General features: G+C 48.5%; 1 protein-coding gene across 6 annotated transcripts in view; it reads left to right on the plus strand.

Moving 5' to 3' along the window:
- LOC138182479 (latrophilin Cirl) overlaps positions 1 to 13,100 on the plus strand; it is a 362,516-nt gene that overhangs the window by 73,921 nt on the left and 275,495 nt on the right. The window contains exon 1 of one of the 6 annotated variants that reach the window (XM_069118381.1): positions 2,318 to 3,230. The exons of the other annotated variants lie outside the window; for them this stretch is intronic. The gene's annotated coding sequence lies outside the window, so the exon portion shown is untranslated. Of the gene's footprint in view, positions 1 to 2,317; positions 3,231 to 13,100 lie in introns of those variants that run through there. 6 annotated transcript variants of the gene reach the window in all.

Raw genomic sequence — 13,100 nt, forward strand, 5'->3', positions numbered from 1 at the left:
ATTTCGCAAACAGAGGAGAACGGAAAATTCTAATGCGTTGCGATTTTATAGTAACGAGCACCGATTTGTCCTTAGATCAAGCGTGAAACGTGCCAAGAAGTCATGCACTATTGGTATTCTTGGCGTTCTATTGAGTGACTCGTTGGTAATCGTTCGCGTGGATCGTTTACGTAAGCTGGAACATGACGGCATTTGCATTACACAATTGTCTGTACGGCATCTTGGAAAGAATTAGCTTTCTAACGCCCCTGCTCGATGCAAGGGATCGCTGCGTGTTTTAACATCCAATGACAAGTTCTGCGTGGATACGTTGGAAAACAATCGTCGGATTCCTAAGCTCGTACTATGATTATTATTATTTTCCTCGTCGAGTCTGTTCATATTATCCTACCCTCTTTCGATCATCGATACGATATGGATGCCTTCACAAAGGTGTAATCGTTGCCATCTAATCTTCCATTCCGGTAGTGTAATACCAGTGTCGACGATTTGAATCGGACAGTTGCATGCGAAAACAGCGGTCGCAAATTCTACGATACTCTGATTGGCGCGTAGCGTCGTCGGATTAAAGCGTCACCGGCCCGTGTCACGGTATCATCGTGATCCTGTAAACGACCCATCGGAGAATATACTCCCTTTTACTATTTATGGACTTTTGGGATTAACGGGAGAAAGCTCGAGAGGGAGCGTGTCTCTTTTGTGAATTCGCTCACACTCTCGAATAGCTGCAACCCACCGGTGACACGTAAAGGGATATAGGGAGAAAAGCTCGGAGTGGGAGAAGGGGATCGTACATTCTCAAGGAAGATCGCGATCTCGGTTGTTTATGCGATACCTCGGAGATAGGGTTGCTCTTTTGTCCAGGGGCGGTTTTCACCGTTCGCAAGAAATACGGATGAATAAATTTCGGGGACATGACGTATTTCACGGACCGGCCGTGTATACACGCTCGGTTACGTAGCCGAAGCGATTCCGCGAACGCTTTACAAGCGTCGCTTTCCTCCCGGACGCTTTAGGAGACTTAACCCGGATCAGCGGGCTGTGATAAGTGACGAAGAAAGCGGCGGAGGATTTGTGGTAATCGCGAGACGTTATTGTTTAGCGCGTCGTCGCGTCCTTCCACGTGAAAAAGTCGATGGCGTAAAATCGCGTCGCATCGTTAGAACGATGTAGCCGACTCCTTTAATCGTTCCCGTGCTTAAGCGTTTCGACTCTTGCTCGAGATGGAGCGGAAATATTATTTTTCGATTAGATTAAACGACTCGTAGCTTAACGCTACCTCGATATCGAGACGTTAAGAAGAACACGACAGCGGGGGTGGAGGAAATCCTTGAATTATTTTCTCGTTTCATCCGTCACTCGTATCGTATCGCGATAAACGATCTATTGTAAATTAAAATGGCAACTAAAACGGCGCAAGCTACGAAGCATCGACGAGCTAACAAACAGCGGACCGATCCTCAATGCCGTACTCCTCGATGATCCTCCATAACGAATTGTATTTATCTGCTTCCGATCATTTACAGAATGATCTGGATCAACGAACGAAACGGTTCAATTTGTCGCGTCTCTACGCAGGTCGATCACATCCTCTGTAACATCAAAATCTCAAAAATCCGACCACCCCTAACAACCGATCCCTCTCTCTCTCTCTCTCTCTCTCTCTCTCGGAGAATAGTTGTAAACAGGCGACACATCGAACGTCGGGTGTTCGTTTACGGAGCGATTAGAACACCCTTTGGATCTCACCACCTAACGGTTCACCTCTCTCGGCTACGCACACTACGCTAGGACCGGCCGCCACGCACGCACGGTCGTGCACACACGGGAAAGTAGCGGCGAGCGAGAGGCAGAACGAGAAGATACCAAGAGAGCGCATCTCCTTCGGTCGCCGAGTGCCTCCACCTTGAGAGTTCAGCGACGAGGGCAAGCGGAGAGAGCGCGAACGAGAGAAAGAGCGAGAGCTTCGGAAACCGACAGAGCATCGGTAAGGGAAAGCGGCTGAGAGGTAGGGAGGGAAGGATAGATGGGTGCGAGGAGGAGGTATGGAAAGAGAGTAAAAGAGAAAGAGCGAGAACGGGTGAACCTGGTGGTAAGGGAGGGAAATAGGTTGCCGTCGGGTTCGCGAGAGAGAAGGAAGGAAGGCTTACGGAGGGGCGAGCGGTGGCTAGAAGCGAGCTGGTTGCCGTGGATGGCGAACCGAGGCGATGGGGTGGGTGACTAGGCGCGAGAGGGGAATCACTCGGCTGTCGGAGCGGTGGGGATGCGCGGCGAGCGTCGGTGGTGGGGGCCGACGCTCTCTCGTACCCCGAGCTCGGTTAGTTTCTCCGTCGACGCCGCTGAAAGCGGATCGAGCGTGTCGTTGTTCTTCCTCGTGGATGATCACCTCGCGGCGAACCGTTCGGAGTCACTGCTGCTTCGTCCTGCCTTACGGGACCCGGTGACTGTTCCGTCGAGTACGATCGTGCGCGATTCGAACGCGTGTCGAACGATCATCGGAATCATGGAGACTCGTGGAAAGCGTGATACACGGTTTGGATAGTGCGCTACGATCGGGGCAGCAGCTGCAATCAACAACGGTGGTGGAGAGATTGAAATTTTTCATAGTGGACCGAACCGACCTACCCTTATGACCGGATGAAACGATTCGTCGAGTAGTGCGCGGAAAACATGGTTGTTTCGTGAGAAATTGTTGCGTTTGTTTTTCTTGTGTACTGGGTGGAAGAAAGTTGGCGAGCAGCCCTGTTGCTCGTTTCGTACGGTGCGTATCATCGTGAGTTGTTTATTCCTCGAGCGTTCTTGCGTTCGAGCGTAGTGAGAACTAGCAACCGGTTCACCACAGTGAGGAGTATAATTTATCAGGCCGTTTGAAGAGACGCGAGAGTTCTCGGTATTTAGCGGTGTGCGATCAACGAACAGAGGAAGGGAGGAAATTTCCAAGGACCGCTTCCTCGTGCCTCGAGGCTACCGAGAGAAGCGAACGCCGAGCCGTCGGACGCTTGGTCGTGCACCGATCGGTCCATCGATCTTGCGGAAGTACGGCTCGATTTGCCGCGACCAAGGATCCTTTCCTCGTGTCCCGTCGACGTTGATTTTTCTCGCTCTAGCTCGACTCCACTGGATAGCTACGGGACCGGAGTGCTTCTCATGTGTCAGTGACAGTTCTGTGCGTTCCGATTTAAATTCCTCGTGCGATGTACCCAGACCACGCCGTCTTCGTCTTCCATCTTGTAAGTACCCGAGTCGTATTCCATCGGCGTGATCTGTGCGCGCTCGAAATTCAATAAAAACTCGAGAGGTTCCCGCGCTTTTCCAACGCGTGAACGACGAATAAAACACACGACTCGATTCGCGCGGTGTTCGTTCTGGATAAAAGCGTTTGAAAATCAAGAGAAGCAGCTCGTGGCAGCGTGCACACGGTATCCTCTGTCGTGAAAGCAAAGGTCGCGAGAAGCGACGGCACCGGTGACTTTGACACGTCCCGCGGGAAGACCTCGCATTAGGTCTCGTTTTACGAGCCAATGCTCAAAGCTTTGCAACGGCTGTGCTTAGTCCGTGGTAACCACAAACGCGTTGTGTGTACACGTGATCCGAGAATTCTATGCGCGTATACATAGTTGACCCTCGTGCACGTATTTCGGAGTACGGTGAACGAGGCTTGACCTCGAAAAGAATACTCGTCGAGTATCCTTCAAAGATTCGGCGTTTCAAAGATACGCGCGTTGTTACCTCCTAGCGTTGTTACCTTCGTTTGTAATCGCGTTCGTAGCCAACCATCCGGATATGGGAATTAAAGCCCGTTCGTTAGATCGACGTGTTACCCGTTGAATCGAGCGTTCGTGATTAGTTGGCGAACAAACCATCCACTGCTGTTTCGTATTATACGTTCGTAGACCTTTGATTTTCGCGGCAGAAATTCGTGAAATTTCATGGCGTGTGTGCTGAAGGCTACGTGCCTCTGGCTGCTCCTCTGGGAGAATAAGTTACGACCGGCCGTAAGAAACTTCGGATAGAAGTTGCTGGAAATTTAGGTGACGCCGGTGATCGAAGGCCTCTGGAGAGGAGAGCCGCGTGTGATTCATTTATATCAATATTAGAGCACGTAGGGCGATTACGGCTAACATTCTCGCGATACTTTGTTTTGCTTTCTTGGTTTATCGTCTCGGAGCTTGATTACCGCGATCATCGATCGGATCGTTTAACGAAGAAAACGCTCGAAACAACGATTCGAAGTATCGATAGATAACGCGAGCTCACGGGTTCGCGATAACGGTTCGATTCGTGACATCTGCGGTGCATGCTCGGCCCCCGATGACATTTGCCGTCGGTATTCCACTGTTCTTGCGTTCTAGTCTGATCGCTTTCACAAATGGTGAATCGCCGGTCTTTCGTTCGTTCGCGGAAAAACCGTGCTCCGTTAATCCGTTCTCCCACGAGAGAACGAGTCGCGCGCACCACTCGTCGAGGCAGGCTTTTTTTCCTCTCGAAGGTCACGACACTCGTCGTTTTTTCGGCTGTCTGCCATCGAAGCCCCCTGTGCACAGGCCCGTGTATCGGAATATTGGAAAACCGTGTCGCCTCAAAACTCCGACAAATACATCAATAGAAGCGCATTCGTCGAACGAAACGCTCCGAGCGCACCGACGAGATACCAGTGTTTTCCCAAGATTTTTGTATTTGCCCGGTCAATTAAGTCCGACCGTGTTTGCGCTCGTTTACACGAACGCTCGTCGTCACGACGAGCTAATTAAGCTTACAAGCACTTGTTTTTGTCGAATGATTCACAACGTCTTGCACGCTGCATCGTTCTCCCCTGCGACCTTCCTTCTATCTATCTATCTTTCTTTCTTTCTTTCTTTCTTTCCTCGTTCGCTTTCATCTTTTACGATTCGCGGTGAGAATCGCGTTTTCACGCGTGTTTCGGTCACGAACGCGCAAACGTGATCGTGTATCTCGAACGACGACGTGTCCGACCGTGACCGGCCGTTTCTTCTCGAATTACTCGATGAAAAGCGAAAATTATTTGCCAAATCGTTTCTGTCGGTAACGACACAGTTGCCTTTGATTTTCCGCTCTCATCCGTGTTCTCGTGTCACGCTGTTTCGAAACGACAGTCACCGACAGTGGCTTACCGCTTAATTTATACTCCGATTCATTCTCGATTCCGCTTTTTACACCTCCGCGCAGAATCCTTATGAAACATGCAGAGGACATGCCGATGAAAAAGTTGAGAAACGGGTGCAGGTGGCGAAGATACACGAGGAAACAGGAAATACCTGAATCCATTTCGGACGATCGTATCTCTCGGGAAACGAGTGACCACCTTCGCTGCTGCCTCCATCGGTTACCTCGCCTCGCCGTATTTACTTTGCCGTGAGTGGAAACGGTGCTGGTTTTAATATCGTTCGTTCATTGACTCGTAGCGTTTCGCAATCCGCGAGTATCTCGCCTTACTTTCGTACTGGTTTCGAAAGGGGAAATTTCGTTTGTCCATAAACCATAAATCCACAGAACCGACTGATCGGGTAATTTTATGGGCTTATACTCGCAGTAATCGCGATAGGGAGGTACCGAAAAGTTTCTGTGCAGCGTAACTAAGAATTATGAGAATTTGTTACGCGCGTTTTCCATACCAGGAAAGACGTAAATTCAGGTATATAGGCAAAGTGTCTATCAAACACTCGTTTCTGCGAAGTTTTCGTCCCAAACGTGTATATTATATAATTTATCCTTGTTTCGGGTATTCCCTTCTCGAGAAGGATTTTCGGCTATTTATTTTTATATGTTTACGTAAGTAGCGACAGGTATGCGAATCTGTTGGCGTTACGATTGCGAGGTCGTTGCGACACCATTGCGAATAGAGGGCATAATTACGACCGAAACACCTCGTTACGAATAGTTTCGTCCTTGTGCCGTTAGAATCTCGCAAGCAAAACGATTTTCAAGCGGACACGAGCGCCGGTGGCATCGCTCGATTATCCCCGTTGCTCAATCCGAAACCGTAGATCAAGCCGGCCGTTACAATATTCACGGTGGGACTTTGGCGTCCGACGAAATAACACGTTTCGCGCGTTTCCTTCGAAACTCGCTGGAACGTAACGCGTCGACGAGCATTTTTCGCGCGTTCAACCGGCTCGCTCGCGAGTTTTCTCTCTCTGTCTTCCTCTTTCTCTGTTCAACGTATACGTGTGTGTACGGAGACGTGGCATCGACGTGGCGCGCGATCATAATGTTAAATCGCGGCCGTCCGGCTCGGTCCGGTGTGTGTATCGTGCCGAACGCGGCGCGTACGGTGCCGATAAACTTAGTAATGGCAGAAAAATTGCCGCGATTAAGGTTGAAAACACATCCAGCAACCGCCATTTTCTCACAACACCTGCGAATTACGCGTAATTGCCGTTCCTTCGTCCCGTTCCATCTCTACCGGCGATCCGTTCCTGGGAACCCGAGGGCAGTTCATTGTCTAACGCCGCGTACGCCGTGTCCGTGTCACGAAAGAGAGAGGAAGAAAGATAAAGATAGAGGAAGACGGTATAGGGATAATCGTCATGTCGAATCGAAAATTAACGTTAAATCGTGGCCCTACGGTTCGTTCATCCTTAGACGGAGTAGGATCGTGCGGAGCCGCGAAGAAAAACACGCTCGCTCCGGAACATCCGTTCATCTGACGTTCGGATCATCCGTGTCGAATCACGGAACTGTTAAATTTCCGCGGGATTATAGACGACCATTGTCGATGCTGGATCGAGGACCCGTTGGATATATCACGATTTTATTTCTCGCGATCCGACACGGAATATCGTCAAAGCGTCGCACTAGTATATACGTTGTATCGAAATTACAATCGAATTCGCTATCGAAACATCGAAGGCTGAGATATTCGAAATCGTTTGGAATAACGTCTCGAATAATTTCCAACGATTCTAGAAAAAAGGAATAGTTTCGATTTGTAACGCGAAGAACGCGGCGGTGAGGCGAGCGAGATCGATATTTGGTTTTTGAGCTTAAAGCAACGAGCGCATTTCGGCATTGTTTTCTCTCCGCTTTATAGAAATTTCCTTGGAACATGGTTCGAATACGGGGCGCCGAGGATTATTAACGACGCCGCGTTATCGGCGTTTCTGACGCGAGAACGCGCTGATACTCGCGGGCGGCGGCACGGTGTTTCGATAGGCGATGAGCGGGGTCCGGAATATACGTAACGGTGTTGGTGCCGTTGGCGGTTTCGCGATATCGATTGTTTTCACGGCCCCGTGCCGTGCTTCGGAATAGTTGGCGAGCACGAGTGCGGAAAATGCGTAACATTATCCTACTCGGGCATGCATGCTTCTAAGTGGTAGGTTCGAGTTGCAATTCTCTCCTCCTCCACCCTCTCTTTGTCTCTCTTTCACCCTATTGGAGATTCGGGGCGCATGTTCGAGTCGTGGACTGGCATTTCACGATCGAATCGCTCTCTTTCCCGGAAAATGTTATTCGATGATTAACTATTCATACGAAGTCGCGATAGACATTTATATCTGGATAATTGTAATCTATTTGGCATCAGACGTTCGACGATTTAACGTTTGGTTTGTTCTTAAAGATTTCCATTATCAGACAATTCTCGGTCTGGAGAAGTAAATTCTAGTACGAGGCATATGAGGTATGAGTTGTTGGTTTTGTAATCGAGTAAGAAACGAATACGATAGAACTGGGATACATTTATTTAAATTTATCGGAGGTCAAACAGTTCGTGCAAGTGGAGTTTATATAATGACAGCTCGTTCATTTTCGTGCTCCTAGTGATTTTTAAGTGACATCTAATGGATCCAACGAGCGGAAGATCGTTTAATCGAACTAACTAACTAAAATTTCATTCGTATAAACGAATATTAGATAAATGGATTTTCGTTGTATTGCGCAACAAGACAGGCAGTTTTGAAATACGAATTTTAGCTATCACTTATTGGAGACAGTTTTGCGAAAATATGACCCGCAATATGCAAATTTCTACGTTCCGAAAATACTTTCGTGTCAGATTTAATCAGACCGTTTAAAGAATCATCGATGCAATGATAGTGGCAAGAATACGAACGAGGGTGGAAGAAAGTGGTTTTACCGAGGCGAGTTCGATTCAACTGTTCGCGGCGATTTGAAACGTAGCTTGCACAATGGTTTTACGCACGTGCACGCACACGGTCAGGCGGACGCGTCACACGCAGCGCGTACACGAGTGGCCTCTTATCGGGTGGAAGAACGCGCGTAGCCGCGTATGTAGGAGGCGTGTTTGCGAAGTTATGGTGTCCACGAGCTTTTATGGGCTGGCCCTGCAAGTATACCTGTATGTTCACGTTTGCGAGTTTGTGGCGCGTGTAAACGCATACACGCGTACGCGTGCTACTTTGAGAGCGCGGAACAGGCTCGATCAGGACTTGGCCGTAGCAAATAACTACACGTGTCCAATTAGACACGCGAAACTGTTACTCGATAGTGGATACTCTGTAACCGCGGGAACGTCGGGACGACCTCGGGATTTCGTCCCGTAATTAGACGGCGCGAACCATCGACTGCGCAATTTTCTCATTTCGCAATCGCCGCATGAGAAACCCGTCTCCTTTTCTGGTGCGCGGGAATATCTGACGGCGTGCTCGAAAACGAATGATTCGTACGTTTTCGGTTTCTTCGAGACTTTTGCTTCTGTTGCGATGACAGACGTGGTTTCTATTGCCAGCTATCGACGCTCGATCTGAACGAGCGCGCTTGGATGCTTCTACCCTTGACTGGTAGGGTGTAATACTTGCTATGCGACTGGAAGGGTAAACCAGATCCGGTTATGACCAAAAAGACCAGTACGTTATAATAATAACTACAAGCTTCCATTGATCGAATATAAAATACGTTTATGAAATACACGTAATTATATACCCATTGAAAATCTGACGAAAAAGGAAGGTAAAGAATAGTACCACTTAAATTTAAGTATGTAGTTCGCTTACTTACTCGTCGCCAGATGTTCGCCATATCAGAGTCTATCTCTTCGTCCTATGTATTTCCGAGATTTCACTGCTACAAGCAGTCTGCTGTCCCGTGGTTGCGCGCCAGACTTCATTCTCTTAAAAGCATGTCCCTTCTGTTTGGCGGGGAGGACGGAGAGCAATGGGATCGCAGGGTCGGCTTTTCGTAAGCGTAATTTGCGCGTAATTATCGCGGATAGCGATACAGCTAGCTGCGATGAACCATTTATGTGATTAATAGAGGCCGGTAGTTCGCGAGCCTACGGCTCTGTTCTTCTCCTTCGGCCGACGCCGCATCGCCGCCGCCGGTCGGCGTGTCTACCTGCGCGCGTGCACGTACACGTACACCTACGTATGCATGTACGAGAGATTCTCGCTCGAGGTATGCTATTATCATAATTGCCGCCAATAACGGCCCGTGATTGGCGCACTTCACGCTTACCTAGTGCTCTTTTTCGGAAGTTTTGCATCCTTTGGCCGCGCTGCCCTTCTCTCTGGCCCCGTCTTCCTCGCTCCCACTTTCCCCCTTGCTGTTCACCCCTTTTTTTCTCGTCTACCTGTGCCAGCTCTCTCGCCGATCGTTTCCTCCCTCTTTGGCTCCACGTCTCGCTTCTCGCGCGAGGATCCAGAGTATCTCGAACGATGTTTGAATCGTTGTTCGCATCTGCACATGTTACAATCTGTGATTTGAAATTCCCGAGAGGTGAGAATCGCAGCCGGCAAACATACGATACACGGAGAAAATTAATCCAGAGGAATTCGACGCGATTCCAACTCCTTTTCGGCCTCTTCTAACAGTCGTACCTTCTTCGTCCCTTTCCGCCCTTACTTATGGCAGTCGCTTATTCTTCCGCAGTATACGTCTGTGTTACTTCTTTACCGTACTTTTCTTCTATCTCGCTCCTCTTTCTACTTGGAACAACTAGGCAGACCAGGTTACACGGCGAAAAATATTACTTTCGATGGAAGCACGTCTTGCAGCGTAAATCCCCTTTTCATCCGTTACTCGCTGCGAAACGACCCGTCGATTTGACTACCTCGTACTTCGCACGACTGTCGTCTCTTTCCTTGTAACCTGTCTACCGCTTCTTGCCTCTCGTTTCTTCGACTTCCCACGGGAGGAGCGGGATAAGGTGAAAGGACAGGCGAGACTCTGGTTGCAGCGAGAGATCTCGTTGTTGAAAATGGTACGCCGTTGTTGTAGAACGACGATGCCGACAACACGGGAGGGCCACGTCGAGTTCCGCGTTTTTCTCGCCGTACCGGCCGGTGTAGTTTATTTAAATTTCAACAGCGCGTCGCAAACGTAATCGCCGCGAATCTCGACCAGTTGCGACATTATTACCGCGTGACTCAAGAAACGGGTCAATTCCAAGTACGGAACAGTGGCAACCGTTCCTTATAAACTCGCTGTTCGTCATTTCCTTTTCGCGAAACGGACGCTTGTTACGTTTAGGTCGTTCTCCTTTAAATTGCATCGTGCAGCGATTGATGCGCCGCGTAAAAATGCAAATATCTAGCGATTCCAATGGATACGCAGATTATCGTACTCTTCAACGTGGCATATTTTAAGTGACACATTATCCTTGCAGATATGAGCATCGCAGAAGGTCAAATTAATTGCAGAATATGCAGAAAATATCAATTTTTTATTCATTTATTTACATAATACGTATATGCGTTATATTTTAATTACATTCTCGACATACTCCTTTGAATTTTTTCCTTCTCTATTCATATTCTGAATTTACATATATTTATTCTCTATTTGCATATGTATATCATTGTCATAGCAGGATCATAGTTCTTTCAGCGATCTAATATCTAAAAATAGATCTGATATATACTAGACTGTACAACTGTAGGAACAAGTTTAATGGTTAATGTCTCGTAAACCTTGGCTCTCCAATCCCCGATAACGATCTGTTGCGAGCTCTAAGGCCTAACAAATTAGTCTCATGTTCGCTAAAAGATACGGCCAACGCTAAAAATCGTCCACGTAAGCCGTTAAAATAGCCAAGGCCGTTTCGAGTCGCGTGCTTGACTGTCCAGCACATTTTCTCTGACCGCTATAATCGCGGGTGACGCACTACCGCAGAAAACACGACGGGAACGGTGGTGTCCGATGTGTCAGCGAGACGCGCGTCAAAGGTTTTAATCTGGTTGTATCAGATCGTTGGCTTTTTGCGCTCACGCGCCGCGACGCGTCAGGCCAGACCGGCTGGGCGCGTGCAACTGACATTTTGCAAAATCAACCTCTCTCGTTTACGAAATCGCGTCACCACGAGAAAGGGGGAGCAAAAAAATGAGATTCACGCGCGCTCTCTCCCTCTCTCTTCATGGAAATGCCGGCTCGTAGGCGCTGCATCTGCCGCGACGCGTTTCGTCGAACGTATCCACGTGCTCGTTTCGCTCGAGACATAATTTATCCGCGGTTACGATCTGAGCAAGGTGTTTCTCTTCTTTTTCCTTCGTTATTGAAAAGCATTACGAGTCGTCATTTATAAGCTGTTTATTGCCTACATTTACATATCATAGCATAGCGTAGAACTTTTCCGATCGTCGAATAGTCCCGTGATTGCATTTGGAAAAACGCTTCATAGCCTTGGGTGTACTTCTATCGTGGTAACAGTAAGCCTAGCTCGTGATTATTTCTTTGGATGGCGTATGACATAGAGCACAAGACAAAGGTAATAATTGAAGAATTCGCAACCGCGAGAAGGCTTCTCCAATATTTAACTCGCATTTATTGGAAGTGGAAATATAGGCGATCAATTTGGTTTCAGGTTGGTGAAAGTACTTTATTTTTAGGTGAACTTTGTTGGTTTACTGAAATTATTGCTGCGACTATTGCGAGCGTTTCTGCGATCGAAGGATTAGGATTTTACCAAAATCCCTTACCTTGTACGACTTTCTATTCGTCTTGGAACGTACGCAAAGTACTTCTTTCTCACAATACGCGCGTCCAACACGTACGAGTCACTCTCCGAAGCAATATTTTCTCGGAAGGTGAATTTAGACGGTCCCCGGGCTAGGGAAGAAATTCGCCCGAGTCTACGTGTCGACAGGCCCGTGGAACACCTTACAAGTGAGAGTCACGCATTGACAGTTTGGTAATGGAGCCCGGCTCGCTACCAGATTCAACGGAGACGCCTGGTATAGACGTATCTCGTTGGTCGATATTACCTTTTGGCGACCTGAAAACGTAGCGTTGGTGCTACGGTGCTCTTTCGTTGCGTCAAAAGAGCGTGCGAACACGTAGCCATCCTGCCACACGTGCACGCGTGCATCGTACGATCGTTTGTCTGTGTACATCAAGGGAGAGACTCTACTCGGGTGTACGCGTGAGCCTGGTGCACGCCATAGATGCGCTCGAAAACGCGGAGAGCCGGTGCAACCACCTACATTCACATCGAAACCCACTTTGCCACGCGGCGACAGACACACGATAAAGGGGAAACAGCTAAATGCCTTGTCAGCAGTGGTGTGTGGCCGCGCCAATGGCGTCCGACAGGGTCGCTACAATCAATATATGGTGTAACTATCGCGACCGTACCGACTTTTCGTTCCCATTTCCTCAGAATTTTCCACGATTCACAATTCAACGCTCTTGCTGAAAAATCACGTATACGTACGTACTGGTGCGAGCACAGATTGGCGAGACCGTGGACGCAGCAGTCAAGCATCCAATTTATATTCCAGCGAGTGTCAGGGAAGTTAGTTTAGCAGAGCGCGTTCTTTCTACCTTCGGTGATCGACGTGCGAGAGCGGAAATGGTATTCAAAACGGTCTCGTCTAATTTTTCGCTTAAACAAACACGTTCGGTTTTCATCTCGCTCTATCCTTTCGTGCCTCGTTCTCTTCGCTGGTCGATTAATTTATGCGATATTTCCGATATCAATGAAACGACGAACGGCTTCGATCGCTTCTCCTCGAGCCGCGTCCGTCACAACGAAGCTCCCTTCTTGTCTCTATCTTTCGGAATCTCGACGGATTGTGACACCATGTCGACTTATCTTCGCGCACAGCGAATGATAGAAGACTGTTTTTTCTTTCGAGCTTCCTTCTTGCTCGAGTCGAAGCGTTCTCGAGTGCCGGAAGAGCGAT

The sequence above is a fragment of the Bombus flavifrons genome, chromosome 8 (assembly GCF_040668555.2).
Source record: "Bombus flavifrons isolate JBK064 chromosome 8, iyBomFlav1_principal, whole genome shotgun sequence".
Taxonomy (NCBI): domain Eukaryota; kingdom Metazoa; phylum Arthropoda; class Insecta; order Hymenoptera; family Apidae; genus Bombus; species Bombus flavifrons.